This window comes from Danio rerio, chromosome 2 (assembly GCF_052040795.2).
Source record: "Danio rerio strain M-AB ecotype USA chromosome 2, GRCz13ab, whole genome shotgun sequence".
NCBI classification, from domain to species: Eukaryota; Metazoa; Chordata; class Actinopteri; order Cypriniformes; family Danionidae; genus Danio; species Danio rerio.
In genome coordinates this window covers 17,374,504-17,392,332 of record NC_141022.1, presented here as the reverse complement: position 1 = coordinate 17,392,332, position 17,829 = coordinate 17,374,504, and the positions used below count along the sequence as shown (strand labels likewise).

At 42.4% G+C, this 17,829-nt stretch overlaps 1 protein-coding gene and 2 pseudogenes across 1 annotated transcript in view; all 3 read right to left on the bottom strand.

Annotated features, from left to right (window-relative positions):
• The window catches only part of LOC147846299 (uncharacterized), a 28,105-nt gene extending 19,472 nt beyond the window's left edge, over window positions 1-8,633 (bottom strand). The window contains exons 1-2 of the mRNA XM_087240592.1: window positions 7,273-8,633; window positions 7,061-7,212 (exon numbers count right to left, since the gene is read on the bottom strand). The gene's annotated coding sequence lies outside the window, so the exon portion shown is untranslated. The remainder of the gene's footprint in view (window positions 1-7,060; window positions 7,213-7,272) is intronic.
• LOC147846300 (U2 spliceosomal RNA) lies at window positions 1,424-1,599 on the bottom strand (annotated as a pseudogene).
• Window positions 8,634-17,372: 8,739 nt separating the features above from the next.
• On the bottom strand, window positions 17,373-17,523 carry LOC137488405 (U2 spliceosomal RNA; annotated as a pseudogene).
• Window positions 17,524-17,829: the final 306 nt, after the last annotated feature.

Genomic DNA, 17,829 nt, shown 5'->3' with positions numbered 1-17,829 from the left:
CTTTCTCCCGGGCACAGCACAAGCTTGATCCGGGTGGATTACGTCTTCTAAAACCATTGACATGCGCGTCGCTAAAATTTTTGTAAAAAGCTTACAGTCAAAATTTAAAAGCGTGATTGGTCTCCAATTTTTTAAGTCAGTCTTGTCATCTTTTTTATGTAAAAGTAAAACTATCCCTGTTCTAAAACTATCTGGCAGTCGGTTAGAAGTCTCAAATTCTTTAAAAACAGTTAAAAGTTCTTGTCCTAAAATGTCCCAAAAGGTGACATAAAATTCTAGGGGAAGTCCATCCATTCCTGGGGACTTCCCATTTTTAAAACTTTTAAGAGCTTTAAAAACTTCTAGAATTGTAAAATCTTGAGCTAAAAAACTGTTTTCCCTACTTACTTTTTTTTCTAAAAAATTTAAGACTTCTAATTGAATATATTCATCTGTTTGTTTTTCTTTATACAATTCTTCATAAAAATTTTCGACGCCATTTAAAATTTCTTTAGTTGTGTGCACTTCCCTCCCATTTAATTTTAAACTGTTTATTGTTTGTCCCCGAGTGATTATTTTTAAAAAAAACTTTCTTGTGCACTTTTTTCCCTTCCTCAATATGTTTTTCTTTACTTCTTAAGATAAAACCTTTACTTTGAATTTCACTTAAAACTGACATTTCATTTTTTACCTCTTTTATTTCATCATTAAAATCAAGACCTTCGTTTAAAAGATTAAAATAGCGTTGTAATCTTTTTTGCAACCCCATCATATGTCTTTTTTCTTTATTTTTATTTTTCTTCCCTATATGTCTAAAAAAAACCTCTCGTCCAGTCTTTCACCTTTTCCCACCATTGTGCTCGTGAATCGTAAAAGTCCTGGAGGGTCTGCCATAGGCTGAACTGCTCTCTGTAATCTCTAACTACCTCCTCGTCTTTTAGCAGAGAGCAGTTCAGCTTCCACAGCCCTCCCCCTACCGTCACACCTGTGGGGAGTGAAAGAGTGCAAGATAGCATTGTGTGGTCAGTAAAAAAGAAGGGGGTTAGTTTAGCATCAGTTGGCGGGCAGTCTCGTGTAAAAATATAGTCGATTCGAGAGGCTCTGGTACCATCACCACTGAACCGGGTGAAGCCCTCCTCTCTTTGATGCATTGTTTTAAAACAGTCGACTAATTTAAAATCCCTAACCATGCCCTGCAATAAAAAATTTACAACCCTCTGTTGTTCTTCTGTCCTTGTTTGTTAAAATACAATTAAAATCTCCTGCTAAAATAAGGGGTGCCCTACCTAATATGTGGGGTTGCAAGTCCACTAAAAGCTCATGTCTTTCATTTTTATCATTAAAACCATATACGTTAATAACCTTAAAACCCTTATCTAAAAAAGTCAGATTAGCTAAAAGTGCCCGTCCGTCTCTTAAAACCGTGCTGCCCTCCACCAAGATATTGGGGTTATTAATTAAAATAGCGACCCCATCATTTTTATTAAAATTGGATCCACTCCAAATGGAGGGTCCAGGGGTCCAAAGTTCTTTAATATATAGTGCCCGGGTAGGGCACGTATCAGATATTAAACTGATAAGAACAAATTTTCTTTCAAAAAAAAATTTATTGACAGCGTTTTTCATAAAATTTCCATCTCAAAAACATATCTTTATCTTTTTTAGTTTACATATTTCCCTTAAAATCTTACAGAATAAATGAATAGGAATAAAATAGAGGATAAATTAAAAGGGTAGGTGTTTTGTGCGAACTTAAAATACAATAATGTTTGTAAAACAGACATGTTTTTAAAAACAAAAACATACAATGGGGTAAAAACAAGGCTGTTCAATAAAAATAAAGGATAAAAAAAACCCATAAACAATAAGACAATAAAACTGGCCTAAAACTTGCTGGCTAGTCACCATTTTAACTAAGCACTGGACTTAATAGAACTAAAACAAACAAAACACACGATAAAACATTTTGGCACACTTTAAAAGACAATAAAACACAGGCAATGAACATAAACTTTTCCTTTTAAAACTTGTTTTTTGTAAGAAATAAAAGTGTATGTTGTGCAAAAAGTCTTTGTGTGTGCGTGTGTTATGTCAAAAGAGATAGAGTCCAGGCGCAGCGTTGCTAAAAGCGATAAAACCGGTCCAGTAAAAACGCTATAAACGAGTAGACGCAATCCAAAGAAATAAAATCATTTCTTTGTCCAGGATCGAGGGTGAGTCATACCAATAAAGTCCATTCACACCAACTCTCCAGGCCGGTCACAGTCCCTGTGTTTCAGGGGCATAGCGGAGATCCCCCTCCTCTGGCCTGCTGGCCCGCTGTTCCCGTAGCCAGAGTGGTGAGGGTGCATCTACGGGCGGCCAGGTACGGTGGCGGCCGGGACCTCCTCCGTTTGACCCCGGCCCCCTTGGCCTCTTGTTAAGGTACGGTACCCCTGTAGCGTGGTTGCTATCATTCTCTTTGTCCCTTGAAGGGGTACAGTGACCTGCTTCCCCACCACCAGGTTTCTTGTGACCCAGATGGCATCCTTAATGGCGGTCAGGGTGAGCCAGAGCGCTGTAAAATCCTGTTTTGTCATGTCTTTCACGCCCTGGCCCACCCCATGGATGACAAGGTGGTAGTCCATCTGGGCCCTCCCCGCCGGCAGGTACTGATGATACAGGGGGCCGGTCCTGGCCCACAGGTCCCGCGCAGCGCCGCACTCCCAGAGCAGGTGCCGCACGGTCTCTGGGCATCCACACCCAGGCCGTGGGCAGATGGGGTTTTTGGCCATGCCTCTGGAGTGCATAACCGCCCTGACCGGGAGGATCTCATGTGCCACCATCCACAACAGGTCCTTGTGTCCGTTCTGGAGAGCTGGGTGGGCCACGTTTCTCCACATAATGTGTGGCCCGGCACCCGACTCACCGTCTCTCGATCCTGAACAAGAGAAATGAGAGCCTTGTGGTTAGTCAAAATGGTGACATCGTTGGTCTCTAAAACATACTTCTTTAAAAATTTCTTTATAAAATCATATTCTTTTGGGAGGTTAAAAGAAACTGGAGTTGTCAAGTCAGGGGTTAAAACTTTTAACGTGCGTAGATACGACCCCATCCAGAACCTTGCCATGGCTACAGTTTTGTTCTCTCTGGATGGGGTCGTAGCATATTTAAAATGGAGGGCGGTGAAACGGCTCGCTAAGAACAGGTGGGGGTCCGGGAGGCCTTTTCCACCGTTTTCCGGTCTTTTCTTTACAACTTCTCTCTTGATACGTTCCCATTTGGACCCCCTCAGGAAGTAAAAGACCGCCCTCTCCAACTCCAGTAAGAACCGTCTCGGTGGGCTAAAAACAGAACAAACAAGTGACATTAAGGGTAAAATCACAGCTTTAAAAATTAAGATTTTGCCCTCAAGTGTCAACCCTCTCAAGCCCCAAAACCCCAGTCTTTGCCTGACTTTCCCTAATATCTCTTTCCAATTTCCCCGACCTCCCCCCTCTCTGTCAAAATTTACTCCTAAAATTTTACAATGATCGTCGCGTTTAAAAGCTATGTCCAGTTCCCCTGTTTTAATGTCGCCCCACGGCCCGAAGAGCTGGGCTTCAGACTTGTTCCTATTTAGTTTTGCACCTGAGGCCCGACCGAACCAGTCGGTCAGATCCATTGCTCTTCGGGCCGTTAAAAGGTCAGTCGTTAAAAGGGTGACGTCGTCCATATATAAAACACAGGTAGCTGTCAGTCCCCCAGTTCCTGGTAGGTTAAAACCTTTGACCCATTTGTCCCTTCTCAAGATCTGTGCCAGTGGCTCAATACAAGCCACATACAAAAGGGGAGATAAAGGACACCCCTGACGGACCCCGCTGAGTATATTAACAGCTTTGGATAAATGCCCATTTACTAGGATCTTACTGATCAATGAATCATATAATAAGCCCACCCAGGCTATAAACCTCCCTGGAAACCCCATTTTTTCCAGAACCTTTAGGAGGAACTGGTGCGAGATGCGGTCAAAAGCTTTTTCAAAGTCTAAATTTAGGACTATAAGCCGAATATCTCTGTCTCTCGCGTAACAGATGGTGTCTCTGATCAGTACCAAGCTGTCCGTGATCTTCCTTCCGGGCACAGCACAAGCTTGATCCGGGTGGATCACGTCTTCTAAAACGGTCGACATACGTGATGCTAAAATTTTACTAAAAAGTTTACAATCGAAATTTAAAAGCGTGATTGGTCTCCAGTTTTTTAAGTCAAATTTGTCCCCTTTTTTATGAATTAAACTAACTGTCCCTACACTAAAGCTTTCTGGGAGTTTGTCCAGTGTTTCAAATTCTTTAAAAACGGTCAACAATTCGTGTGCTAAAATATCCCAAAACTTTATATAAAACTCAAGGGGAAGCCCGTCCATACCGGGGGACTTCCCCTTTTTAAACCCTTTTAAAACTTTGTTCAGTTCTAAAAGTGTAAAATCCTGGGATAAAAGCACCTCGGGCGTTTTAACTTTTTTATCTAAAAAAGTTAAAACCTCCTTTAAAATGTCGCCATCTAAAACTTTTGGACTATATAGGTTACTATAAAATTGTTCGACTTCGGTTAAAATCCCTTTTGTTTCTTTAATTTCCCTCCCTCTTGAATCTTTCAAAGTATTTATTGACCCTCCCTTTGTTATGTTTTTTTTGAAAAAATATTTTGTGCACTTTTCCCCCTCTTCTATTTATTTTTCTTTACTTCTTAAAATCACCCCAATACTTTTATTTTTTGACAAATCCGACATTTCTTTTTTAACTTCTTTAATTTCTTCTGTAAAATCCCAACCACTGTTTAAAAGATTAAAATATCTTTGCAGTCTCTTCTGCAGCCCCATCATGCATCGCTTTTCTTTCCTACTTTTCTGTTTCCCTACTGTTTTAAAAAAATGTGCTGTCCGTTGTTTTATCATTTCCCACCACTGTGCACGTGAATCATAAAAGTCTTGGAGGGTCTGCCATTGGCTAAACTGCTCCCTGTATTTGCTCACTGTCTCCTCATCCTCTAAACAGGGAGCAGTTTAGCTTCCACAGCCCTCCACCTACAGACACACCAGGTGGGAGTGAAAAGGTGCAGGAAAGCATGTGGTGATCTGAAAAGAAAACAGGGGTTAATCTAGCATCAGATGGTATGATATCTCTAGCAAAAATGTAATCTATTCGAGAGGCCCTGGTGCAATCACTACTAAACCAAGTGAAGCCCTCCTCTCTTTGATGCAGGGTTTTAAAACAATCAACCAATTTAAAATCTTTTGCTATACCCTGTAATAAAACCGACGTTTTGTCTACTCTAAAATCATCCGTTTTTCCTTTTCGATCTTTGCTAGTTAAAACACAGTTAAAATCTCCTGCGAACACTAGGGGAGCCTTACCTAGCATGTGGGGCTGCAGGTCCTCTAAAAGCTCATGCCGTTCATGTTTGTTGTTAAAACCATACACATTAAGAACATTAAAATCCTGTTTTAAAAAAGCCAAATGTGCTAAAAGTGCCCGCCCATCTCTCACTTGTCTTGTAGCACTTGCTTTGCCTTATCCCCATAGAGTCTGGGGTCAGGGTGACAAGTGCTCACCACCTCAGAAGCCACAGAGGAGCCCTCTTGTGGCTCTTTTGGTGATGATGTTCTCAGCTTAAAATGTAGAAAAGAAACTTCATTAGGAGATTCTAAGGGCCACACATGCTCCAGATCTTCCCCTGAGGAACTATCTGTGCGCTGTGCAACCCTCAGCTTTTTCTCCTTTGTTTCAAACAGAGGATATCTCGCAGTTCTTTTCTGCACTTGAACACAAGGGAGTGAACACTGTTGTTCACTCCCACTGGGGGAGACGCTAACCTCGGAGACGGTAGCCATCGATGATACAGAGTCTGTCTCCCCCTCCTTTTCCTTTTCCTTTCCATTTTTACTTTCCATTTTGGTATCTTTATCGTTATCTTTATCATTATCGTTATCATTATTTTTTTGGATTTTATCCTCCTGTTCGACCGGCAAAACAGATAAAACTGACTCTGCCCCTGTTGCTGCCCCACCTTCCATTGGTTTAGAGCCCGAGGCTGGCTGGGAGATGTCAGCTCCCGCCAAAACCTCAGGCTCCGCCCCTTCTCTTTGTTCTGAATGCAGCATGGTTGGTGGGGCGGCCATTTTCTGACTTTTTAACTTGTTTGCAAAGCTTTTTGGGCAATCTCTGTAGAGATGGGATGTTTCACCGCAGAGATTGCACCGCCTGCCACTGGTACACTCCTCAAAAGTGTGCCCAATTGCTTTACACTTCCCACACACAATTACTTGGCAAGATTAAGCCAAATGCCCCATCCCGCCACATTTCCTGCAGAGCTTTGGCATTCCCTGGTAGTGAATGTAGCCTCGGTTTTCTCCCAACACAATCATTGAAGGTATTTGACGAAGGCCCTGGAATCCGCTTGGATCTTCCCATTGTTTAATGGGAACTCTCCAAGCGCAATTCCAAATGCCGTCCTCGTCCAACACCTTGACCGGTTGGCTTCGAACCGTGCAAAATCTACCCAGCCATGTTGCTATATCCTCTCCACTCACTGTTTCATTAAACATCCTGACAACCACTGTTTTAAGTGAATTGTCAGAAAGCTTTTCCACAGAAAAAATGGAGAACTGGGTCTTCTGACTTTCAAACTTCTGCCAAAAATCTTGTAGCAGGAAAGCAGATCTAAAACTCAGGTCAAACCCTTTGTTCAGGGGCAGAGTCATTAGGCAATTCAAATCGGATGGTTTAAAATTTAAGGCTTTCTGGATCAGCTTCCTGGAGAAGTCCAGGCGGGACATCCCCAGGAGCTTACCATCAACCTCTTTGAAGTTAAAACGCACGCTGTGGTGCCTCCGCATGCCGGCACGAGCAGCCGACATGGTGGAGGCACCTACAGCTTAAAAACACGCTAAAACACTAAAACCACAATAAATAGCCAATAAATATTTAAAACGCCTTACCTTAAAAAATGCAAATCCTTTACCTCTCAAGGGTTGGGAGCTCACAACACAGGAGTAATTGTGAGCCAGGAAACCTCCAAGAGGCGATCGCTGTCACTGCCCGCGAGGCAAGCCCAAGTATAATACTGATAAGAACAGATTTTTTTTACGAAAGAAGCAGGGTCCGTCAGGGGTGTCCTTTATCTCCCCTTTTGTATGTGGCTTGTATTGAGCCACTGGCACAGATCTTGACTGACAGCTACACTGTTAAAAATTGTGTGTTAAAAAACAGTAAAATACTGGCAGCTGCAGTTGCCAGCAATGTACTGTTATTTTACAGTATGTTGCTGTAAAAATACATGGACTACATTGATTTACACAATACTCAAGTGAACTCATTTTACTCACTGAAAGCAACTGCCTCAACTTGGTCAACTGCTGAATGAGTTTATGAAGTAATGTGCTATATATGCTTAGAAGCATACTTATAATGATAACTTATTTTAGTTAATTAGAAAAGTTTGGTTTAACTCTAATGTCTTATTTTTCACAACAGCACACATACATGTAAATCTGGAATCACCAGAGAGATTCTGACTGCATCAGCAACTAAACAGCCACTGTCATTAAATAAAGAAACATGCAGAATAACATCAGCAGTTCATTATTCATCTTTAACTCATACACTGGCTCTACTCTCCTCCACAACGGTGACATACAGAAGAAATTAGCTTCAGGTTTTACAGTAAAATACTGTTTTTTCCTTGATTTAACAGTAATCTACTGGCAGCTGTGGTTGCCAGCAATCTACAGTTTTTTTTACAGTCTATTTCCGTAGTGTAAATTAACAGTATATTACTGTTAAAATACATTTTTACACTGTGTTTTTACCTCTCACACCTTTAACCCTTTAAACCCCAGAGCATATACTTCAGTTTTTATTGAAGTGTCCACACTACTGAGTGTTCAAGAAACATGTAGCAAAGCTGAAGTAAATTCATTAATTAACTGACTAATTAAATGATAATTGAGGATTAACAATGAACAAATGAAGAAATACTGAAGGGAAAAAACAAGAACAGAACATACAAAACTTTAGTCACAGCTTTATAATGAAATAACCTGAAGAACAACAAATGATTAAATCATTTAAATGATCAGCGGATGATTAAACAACTCTACAAACATCATCACCAGCTACACTTATTACTTAATACATGTATTTTTGTATAACATCTACTAAAGTTCTTCTTGAGAAAAAGTTAAAGTTTTACGTCACAATCATGGAGAACAGAGTTTGCTTTAGTTGGGCTCTTAGCCCTGTCATTTTTAACATTTATATATCTTGGCTGCTGCAATTGTTAAGAACTTTGTTTAAAAAGCTCCTTTGTTGAGGCAAGCCAGCCAAAAACCTAATTAAGATCTGGTGATGTTCATGTTGCTATTAAATGGCAGAGTCTGCTCTCATTAGTATAACAAAATTTACTGCTCCTATTCAATGTTAAATCTATTGTTTTACATTATATGTCTTTATATGGCAATGATTTCTGGAAGTTTTTAAGAATATCTTGGACAATAACACTGCTCTATGGTGTCAATCGCACTCAAAGAGACATCTATAATCAGCATATGAACCTCAATAATGGTGACAACTAACAAAATTAACAGTTTAACTCACAAACAGGCAACTGAAAGTTGAAACATAAACAAAAGCAGAATCAAACACAAATAAATAAAACTGTTAGACCATTATACAACATTTATTTATACCGCAATGCATGCTGGGATATTTGTACCGTGCCACTACCAGCATGCATTGCAGCATGAAACATTTGAGATGTTACCATTGTTGAGATACAAGGTCAGATTCATTAGGTCTGAGTGTATGTGTCATAACTGAACTGTTTTTTGTATGTTATTTCTTAACTGTTAAGTAATTACGGAGGTATCTTTTCTGTTTCCACTTCTCAATTAAATTAATACCTGCAACTAAGCATAAAATCTATTGCATGAGCCCCTTCTTCCAGATTTATAACAAAACATTTATCAGAACTAATTTCAGACAAATAGGTTTCTCTATTTATTGACTTCCCAACTTTATTGTTATAGTTCAACCATTTTGTAAACTCTGTATTACAGCAGTTGGAAAGTTTTAATAAATGAGTTCAAGGGTGAAGAGCCCAACTAAATCAGCCCCTCACTCTATTACGGTGACACAAAAAACACCTTAATTTCTGTTGGATCTCAATGAGAATAGTATGGAAGTCAAATCAGTCAGTAATAAGTGTGTCTGCTGTTGTTTGTGGAGTTGTTTAATGATCCTCTGCTGAGACTGAAGCTGTTTTATTTTATTTTATGTTGTAACTCAAGTCACTGTTTGTGTTTCTTGTTTCTCTTTCCTTCAGTAATTGTGATTATTAACAGCAGGTGTTCATCAGTGTCTGAATTCACTCATTAGTGTTCATTAACTCTGTCAGGTGAACTATATTGGTGAACTAGTTGATGGAATAGTGAACAAGGGCACAAAGTGTGATTTTAAACACAGACTTCAAAACATCGAATCTGAGCTCTGTTAACTCACAGTTTTCTGCAGTTGGTTACTTTCTCGAAAACAAAAATGTTACCCAGAAAGCACTGTTTTTAACAGAATATTACTGTTTTAGTAAAAAAAAACATTATTTTACCGTAGAATCTGACCGTTTTTTAACAGCAATTTTTTACAGTGTACCTGTGTTTTATATATGGACGACGTCACCCTTTTAACGACTGACCTTTTAACGGCCCGAAGAGCAATGGACCTGACCGACTGGTTCGGTCGGGCCTCAGGGGCAAAACTAAATAGGAACAAGTCTGAAGCCCAGCTCTTCGGGCCGTGGGGCGACATTAATACAGGGGAACTGGATATAGCTTTTAAACACGACGATCATTTTAAAATTTTAGGAGTAAATTTTGACAGAGAGTGTGAAGGTCGGGGAAATTGGAAAGAGATATTAGGGAAAGTCAGGCAAAGACTGGGGTTTTGGGGCTTGAGAGGGTTGACACTTGAGGGCAAAATCTTAATTTTTAAAGCTGTGATTTTACCCTTAATGTCACTTGTTTGTTCTGTTTTTAGCCCACCGAGACGTTTCTTACTGGAGTTGGAGAGGGCGGTCTTTTACTTCCTGTGGGGGTCCAAATGGGAATGCATCAAGAGAGAAGTTGTAAAGAAATGACCGGAAAACGGTGGAAAAGGCCTCCCGGACCCCCACCTGTTCTTAGCGAGCCGTTTCACCGCCCTCCATTTTAAATATGCTACGACCCCATCCAGAGAGAACAAAACTGCAGCCATGGCAAGGTTCTGGATGGGGTCGTATCTACGCACGTTAAAAGTTTTAACCCCTGACTTGACAACTCCAGTTTCTTTTAACCTCCCCACAGAATATGATTTTATAAAGAAATTTTTAAAGAAGCATGTTTTAGAGACCAACGATGTCACCATTTTGACTAACCACAAGGCTCTCATTTCTCTTGTTCAGGATCGAGAGACTGTGAGTCGGGTGCCGGGCCTCACATTATGTGAGGCCCAACAAGTGTGGAGAAACGTGGCCCACCCAGCTCTCCAGAACGGACACAAGGACCTGTTGTGGATGGTGGCACATGAGATCCTCCCGGTCAGGGCGGTTATGCACTCCAGAGGCATAGGCAAGAACCCCACCTGCCCACGGCCTGGGTGTGGATGCCCAGAGACCGTGCGGCACCTGCTCTGGGAGTGCGGCGCTGCGCGGGACCTGTGGGCCAGGACCGGCCCCCAGTATCATCAGTACCTGCCGGTGGGGGGGTCCAGATGGACTACCACCTTGTCATCCATGGGGTGGGCCGGGGCGTGAAAGACATGACAAAACAGGATTTTACAGCGCTCTGGCTCACCCTGACCGCCATTAAGGATGCCATCTGGGTCACAAGAAACCTGCTGGTGGGGAAGCAGGTCACGGTACCCCTTCAAGGGACAAAGAGAATGATAGCAACCACGCTACAGGGGTACCGTACCTTAACAAGAGGCCAAGGGGGCCGGGGTCAAACGGAGGAGGTCCCGGCCGCCACCGTACCTGGCCGCCCGTAGATGCACCCTCACCACTCTGGCTACGGGAACAGCGGGCCAGCAGGCCAGAGGAGGGGGATCTCCGCTATGCCCCTGAAACACAGGGACTGTGACCGGCCTGGAGAGTTGGTGTGAATGGATTTTATTGTTAGGACTCACCCTCGATCTGGGACAAAGAAATGATTTTATTTCTTTGTATTGCGTCTACGCTTTTACATCGTTTTAACTGGACCGGTTTTATTCGCTTTTATCAACGTTGCGCCTGGACTCTCTCGCTTTTGACATAACACACGCACACACAAAAGACTTTTTGCACAACATACACTTTTATTTCTTCCAAAAATCAAGAGCTTTAAGGAAAAATTAATGTTTATTGTCTGTGTTTTATTGTCTTTTAAAGTGTGCCAAAATGTTTTATCGTGTGTTTTGTTTGCTTTAGTTCTTATTAAGTCCAGTGCTTAGTTAAAATGGTGACTAGCCAACAAGTTTTAGACCAGTCTTATTGTTTTATTGTTTATGGTTTTATTTTTTTATCCTTTAGTTTTATTGAACAGCCTTGTTTTTACCCCATTGTATGTTTTTGTTTTAAACATGTCTTTTCTACAAACATTATTGTATTTTAAGTTCGCACAAAACACCTACCCTTTTAATTTATCCTCTATATTACTCCTATTCATTTACTCTGTAAGATTTTAAGGGAAATATGTGAACAAAAAAGATGAAGATATGTTTTTGAGATGGAAATTTTATGAAAAACGCTGTCAATAAATTTTTTTTCGAAAGAAAAAAATCTGTTCTTATCAGTATTATACTTGGGCTTGCCACGCGGGCAGTGACAGCGATCGCCTCTTGGAGGTTTCCTGGCTCACAATTACTCCTGTGTTGTGGGCTTCCAACCCTTGAGAGGTAAAGGAATTGCACTTTTTAAGGTAAGACGTTTTAAGTATTTATTGGCTATTTATTGTGGTTTTTAGTGTTTTAGTGTGTTTTAAGCTGTTGGTGCCTCCACCATGTCGGCTGCTCGTGCCGGCGTGAGGAGGCACCACAGCGTACGCTTTTTATTAAAAGAAAAAAAAGGTAAGCTCCTGGAGATGTCCAGACTGGACTTCTCCAGGAAGCTGATACAAAAAACTTTAAATTTTAGACCTGAAGACTTGAATTGTATAGTGACTCTGCCTCTAGGAAAAGGATTTGATGTTAGTTTTAGAGCTGCTTCCCTATTAAATGACTTCTGGCAAAGGTTTGATGCGGTTAAGATCCAGTTTTCCATGTTTACTGTGGAAAAACTTTCTGACAACACACTTAAAACTGTGATTGTCAGATTGTTTAATGAAACAGTTACTGGAGATGACATTTGTGTGTGGCTGGGCAGATATTGCACTTTTCGAGGCCAGCCAGTCAAGGTGCTAGATGAGGATGGCATCTGGAATTGCTCCTGGCGAATTCCCATTAAACAATGGGAAGATGCCGGGGGCTACCAGGGCCTGAGACACCTGCCCTCAATGATTGTGCTTGGAGAGCACAAAGCAGATATTAAACTGATAAGAACAGATTTTTTTTTTTTTTTTTTATTATCAAAATTCACATTACAGACAGTACATGTACATTACTCATACACCAAAATTCACCTTATATCCCAGCAAGAAAACCTAATTTTAACACTATTTCATCTATCCCACTCCCACTCTTGGTAGACCTTCCCATGTTTTCTTAGTTTCCTCCTCCCCAAACAAGACCTTATGCCCTTTTACTATTGTGCCTATTCTACTCAGTAATTTTAACCACAAGGTCTCTGGTGCCAAATGGTGTATTTTCTTCCTTAAACATTTTGTTCTCCACTCCCACAGTACACATTTTCCTTCTGAGATTACCTCCCAGAATACTCTTGCTCTTTTTTTCTTTACACCTCCTAATCCTTCCCCATATATAACCAGATCTCTTGTTAGTATTGGCCCCTTCCATTCCTCCCACCAAGTCATCACCAATCTCCATAGCTTAGTTGCCCCTGGGCATCCCCAAAAGGCATGCTCCACCGTTTCCTCCCCACCACAGCCTACTGGGCATTTTGGCGACTTTCCAGAGCCATGTCTATATAGCCGTTCTCGCACTGGTAGCCGGCCCAAAGCCGCAAACCAATTTACATCCTTGCAGGTCCCGGTCAGGTACCCTGACTGCAACATTGTCCAATTTAGTTTCCGTGTGCCCACACTTGTCGCTGAGCCCTGCGTCATTCCATCACGCATTCTATTATACAGCTGTTTGTGTTGCAGAATCAGGGACTGATCTAAACACCACTGTTTTCCTACCACAAAATCTACCAACCGTTGATAATACGCTGGTCTGTAGGTCGACCATGGCACTGTTCCTCTCCAAGGACTGATTGATCTAAATGTGTAGGCTAACCAAAAGCGGGCCAAGAACCTAGCTTTATGCTCTACCTCCTGTGTAGCTAATCTGGCCGCAGTTGAAAAAAACAGTGCTTCTATCTTGAGGGGGATTCAAGGGACTCCCCTGCCTCCCTCCCCTATGCTGTTAAACATTTGCGCCCTTGCCACCATTTCCGTGCCCCCCATCCAAAGAAACGATAACACTTCTCTCTCTAATCTTCTCCCACACAAATGTGGGACAGGGAAAACATAAGCTAAATAATTTAGATTCGGAAGGAGGTCTGCTTTTACCACTTCCAACCTTCCCCACAAAGACAGCCTCCTCGACCCCCACCTGGCTATTTTGGCTTTGACTGCTTTTAATCTGGCTTCCCAGTTTTCCCGGTCACTATTCCTTCTGTAAAACCTGACTCCTAAGATCTTTAAACCATCTGCACAAAGATTGTAACCACCCGGCACATCTTCCCTTGCAGCCCACCGACCTGCAAACATTATCGAGGATTTATCCACATTGACACGTGCCCCTGAAACTTCACAAAACCCGTCGAGGATCCTGCCTGCCACATCGAAATCCCGGTCGGAAGTCAGGAACAGTGTCATGTCGTCTGCGTACGCTGCCACCTTGGCACACACCCCTTTACCCCCTGGCAGATGTATGCCATTCAGTAAAACTGCCTTTCTCAGAGCTGCCAGAAAGGGCTCCATGGACAGGACATAGAGTAAGGGGGACAAGGGACACCCCTGCCGCATTCCCCCCAATTGTTCTACCCTTCCTGAATACTGCCCATTTATTTTTATTCTACTAAACACCCTTGTATACAGTAGCTTTACCCATGACCTGAACACAGGACCGAACCCTGCTTGAGCCAGGGTGGCCATTAAAAAACCGTGACTCACCCTGTCAAAAGCCTTCTCCTGGTCCAGACTCAGGATTGCCAGAGGCAACTGACGCTGCTCCACCCAGCTTAGCACATCTCTGACTAAAGCCAGATTCAGACCACCTGACCTTCCTGGCACCCCGCATGTCTGGTCAGGCTGCACCACAACTCCAATTACCTTCTTAAGCCTTTCCGTAAGTACCTTGGCCAGCACCTTGTAATCTGTAGTTAACAAGGTTATTGGCCTCCAATTGGCTAGATCCTTCTTACACCCTTTTTGTGCACCAGTGTCACCAAACCTGTCCTCATTGTTACTGGCAACTCATTCCTTCCCAAACTCTCTTCATAGACATTTACTAGATCTATGCCTATCCACGGCAGAGCTAACTTATAAAATTCTTCTGGGAGACCATCACACCCTGGAGCTGTCCCGTTTTTTAGCGTTGCTATCGCAGAGCTCACCTCCTGAAAGGTCAAAGGACTTTCCAGTGTCTCTCTGTCCTCCTCCTTCAACACACCCTCCAGCTTATCCAAGTATCTACCAAAGGAGTCTTCCGTTCCTCCTTTTTTTCCAAACAATTCTCTATAAAAGCCTTCTGCAACGCCCAACATTCCTTGTATTGTAATTTCTTCTCCACCATCACTTTTCAACCCCTCTATTAGGCTGCGATGTTGTCTACTCTGTACGGATGTAAAGAAGTATTTTGTAGGCCTCTCATCAAAGAGACGCTTCTGCGTGCCCGACCACAAAAGGAAGGACTTGGCCCTACTCCAATACTGATCCTTTATGACACCTTGAAGGTATCTTGCCCTTGCCCACCCCTGAGCCGTCCCCAGTGCCCCATTACCCCATAGTAATTGCAGTTCTTCGGACCACCGTCTTCCCTCGGCCTGCTTGTTTTTAGCCTTTTCCCTACCCCAGCTATGACAAAAAAAGGCCACTCTCTCCTTAAACCCCTCCCACCAATCCCCATGGTTTTTATAGAAACCACGAAGATTCTTCCACCCAGCCACTAGATTATAAAGAGCAACACAAAAAGTCCTATCTTCTAGAAAAGAAGTGTTAAATCGCCACATGCCTCTCCCTCTCTCCATTCCTCCAACCTCCACTCGGACTCCAACTAAAACATGATCTGAACACCACATTGGCTGCTGAGTATATTGGCCTACTTTCACGCCAGCTTGAAAAATTAAATAGTCCAGCCTAGACCCCATTTGTCTACTATTTTGCCAAGTATTCCCTGGCTTATGGCCACCTGCTTCCCGAAAGGAGTCTTTTAAATTAAATTCAGCCATCAAAAAGGCCAACTCTTTACCTGAGTCATTGTCTAAGGACATATTGAAGTATCCCCCCAAAACTAAAAATCTGTTAGTAAATAAACATGGCTTCAAAACATTTAGAAACCCTTTCCTATCCCCGATCTTACTCGGAACATAAACATTAACAAAACGGAAAGCCACTCCCCTCCACCTAGCATCCACTACCAAGATTCTTCCAGGGATTAATACACTTATTATTTCCAATTGGAAGTCCCACGAATAAAACAAAATTCCCACTCCATCTGCTTTAACATTCCCCGCACTCCAGCAGGAAGGCCCAACCTCCCAACTAGCTGAGAAATGATTGCAGTCCTCTTTTCCCTGTAAGTGACATTCTTGCAGAAAACAAACATCAAAATTAGATATTTTCAGTGAAAGAAAAACTGAAGTCCTCCTCTGTAATCCCCTTAACCCCCTTGCATTCAAAGTAGCCATTCTTAGGCATGCCATAATGTTCCCCAAATAAAGATATAAAAACCCTTATTCAGTTTTCCCACTTTTCTTTCTCACACTTTTCCTTCTCCCACCCCTCCCCAAAGAATATTCCATATTTCCTCCATTCCCCCTTTCCCCCCTGCCCTCCTCCTGTCTATTTGAGCCCACCCCCTTACCCAAGCTTTCTTCAGTCTCCATTGTCGCTTCCCCTCCTGAAAGGTCCAAGTCCATGTCAAGTTGACTCAAATTCCCCTCCCAGCCCTCTTCAATCTCACCCTCCTGAGGCTGGAGTTTGGTACACTTTCGTTCACGTTCCTCAGGCTCTTTTTCGTTAGGCCTTCGCCTCCTCATTCCCAGCCCTGCATCTCCCGCCACAACTTCCTGCTGCTGGGCTGAGTCGCTGGATAGCTTCGCCTCCTCTGTCTCCTCCAACATCCCACGAAGGGCTTCGGTCACATCAAACTCTGACCACTCCTGCGATGGTGCCACCAGCGATGATTCTCCCAGGTCCTTTCCTTGCTCTTCACCACCACCATCACGCTTGCCTCCAGTCTGATCCTTTTCTGCTCTTACTGGCTTTTCACCTGAAGGGCCTGCCTCCTGGGACTCCAGCAAATGATCAAAGTCTGCCTGAAGGTCATGTCTTTCTTTGAATAAACTGGCGTAGGATTTCTGTCTTCTTGGGCATGTTCGAAACAAATGATCCTTTTTCCCACACAGGCTACAGGTCTTTGGTTCTGGACAGCCAGAGGCCTCATGCTCAGCCGATCCACAATGACGGCACCACTGGCCCACACAGTCCGCCTTTACGTGGCCCTGAGCGCCACACTTCCTGCAGTACACTGGCTGGCCTGGGTAATGCAAGTAGCCTCTATTGGACCCAATAAAAAAGGATCCAGGTGGGTGCACAATCCCTCCTGGCGATCCTGCATCCGCTCTCAACTTTACAAGGTATCGCCTTTTCCCATTCCAAATGCCAAACCGATCCTTCAATCGCTCTCCTCCCTTCACAGAATCACAGTACCTGGCCAAAAAGGTTAAAACATCGCCATCTTCCACAAAAGGATTGTACATGTGGACTGTGAGCGGCAAGAAATCTAGAGCGAATGCCGGAATGAGCTTCAAACCTGCCAGCTTTGGATGGCCACTTTTCCTTCCCCATGCTTCATTGAAAGCCACACAGTCACTCAGTTGGAAGAACGTCAGATCCATAAAACCAGCCGAGGCAAAATCTTGCAAGCAAAAAATCAGTGAGGCAGACATACCAAAAACTCCTCTTAGCACCTCCGTCACCAAGAAATCTCTTCCAAACTTCTTCTTAATCTCCGCTGAAGTCTCCTTTTCCACCAGAATACGAACAGTATTTTTCAGCCGCACCAGCATGGTCGGCCATTGCGTCTCTTCTCTCGCAGGATCCATTTATCCAGTTCAATCTATAGTGCCCGGGTAGGGCACGTATCAGATATTAAACTGATAAGAACAGATTTTTTTTTTCTTTCGAAAAAAATTTATTGACACAATTTCATTGTTTATAAAAATCACACATATTTTAAGAACTTTCTTTACATTAGTTGACACTTTTCACTTCTCACTAAAACAATCATAAAACCACACAATAAATCACAATGCACTTCTTAAAAGTCAAAATAAAACAGCATAATACTAAAGGACTACAATTTCACTCTTAAAAACCAACAAAAACATGTATATATTGATGCATTAATAAATAAAATAAAATAAAATAAAATGAATGAATTTACAAATTAAGAGAAATAAAATCAGTTCATGTGTACCTAAATATACACATAAAAGCAGAGT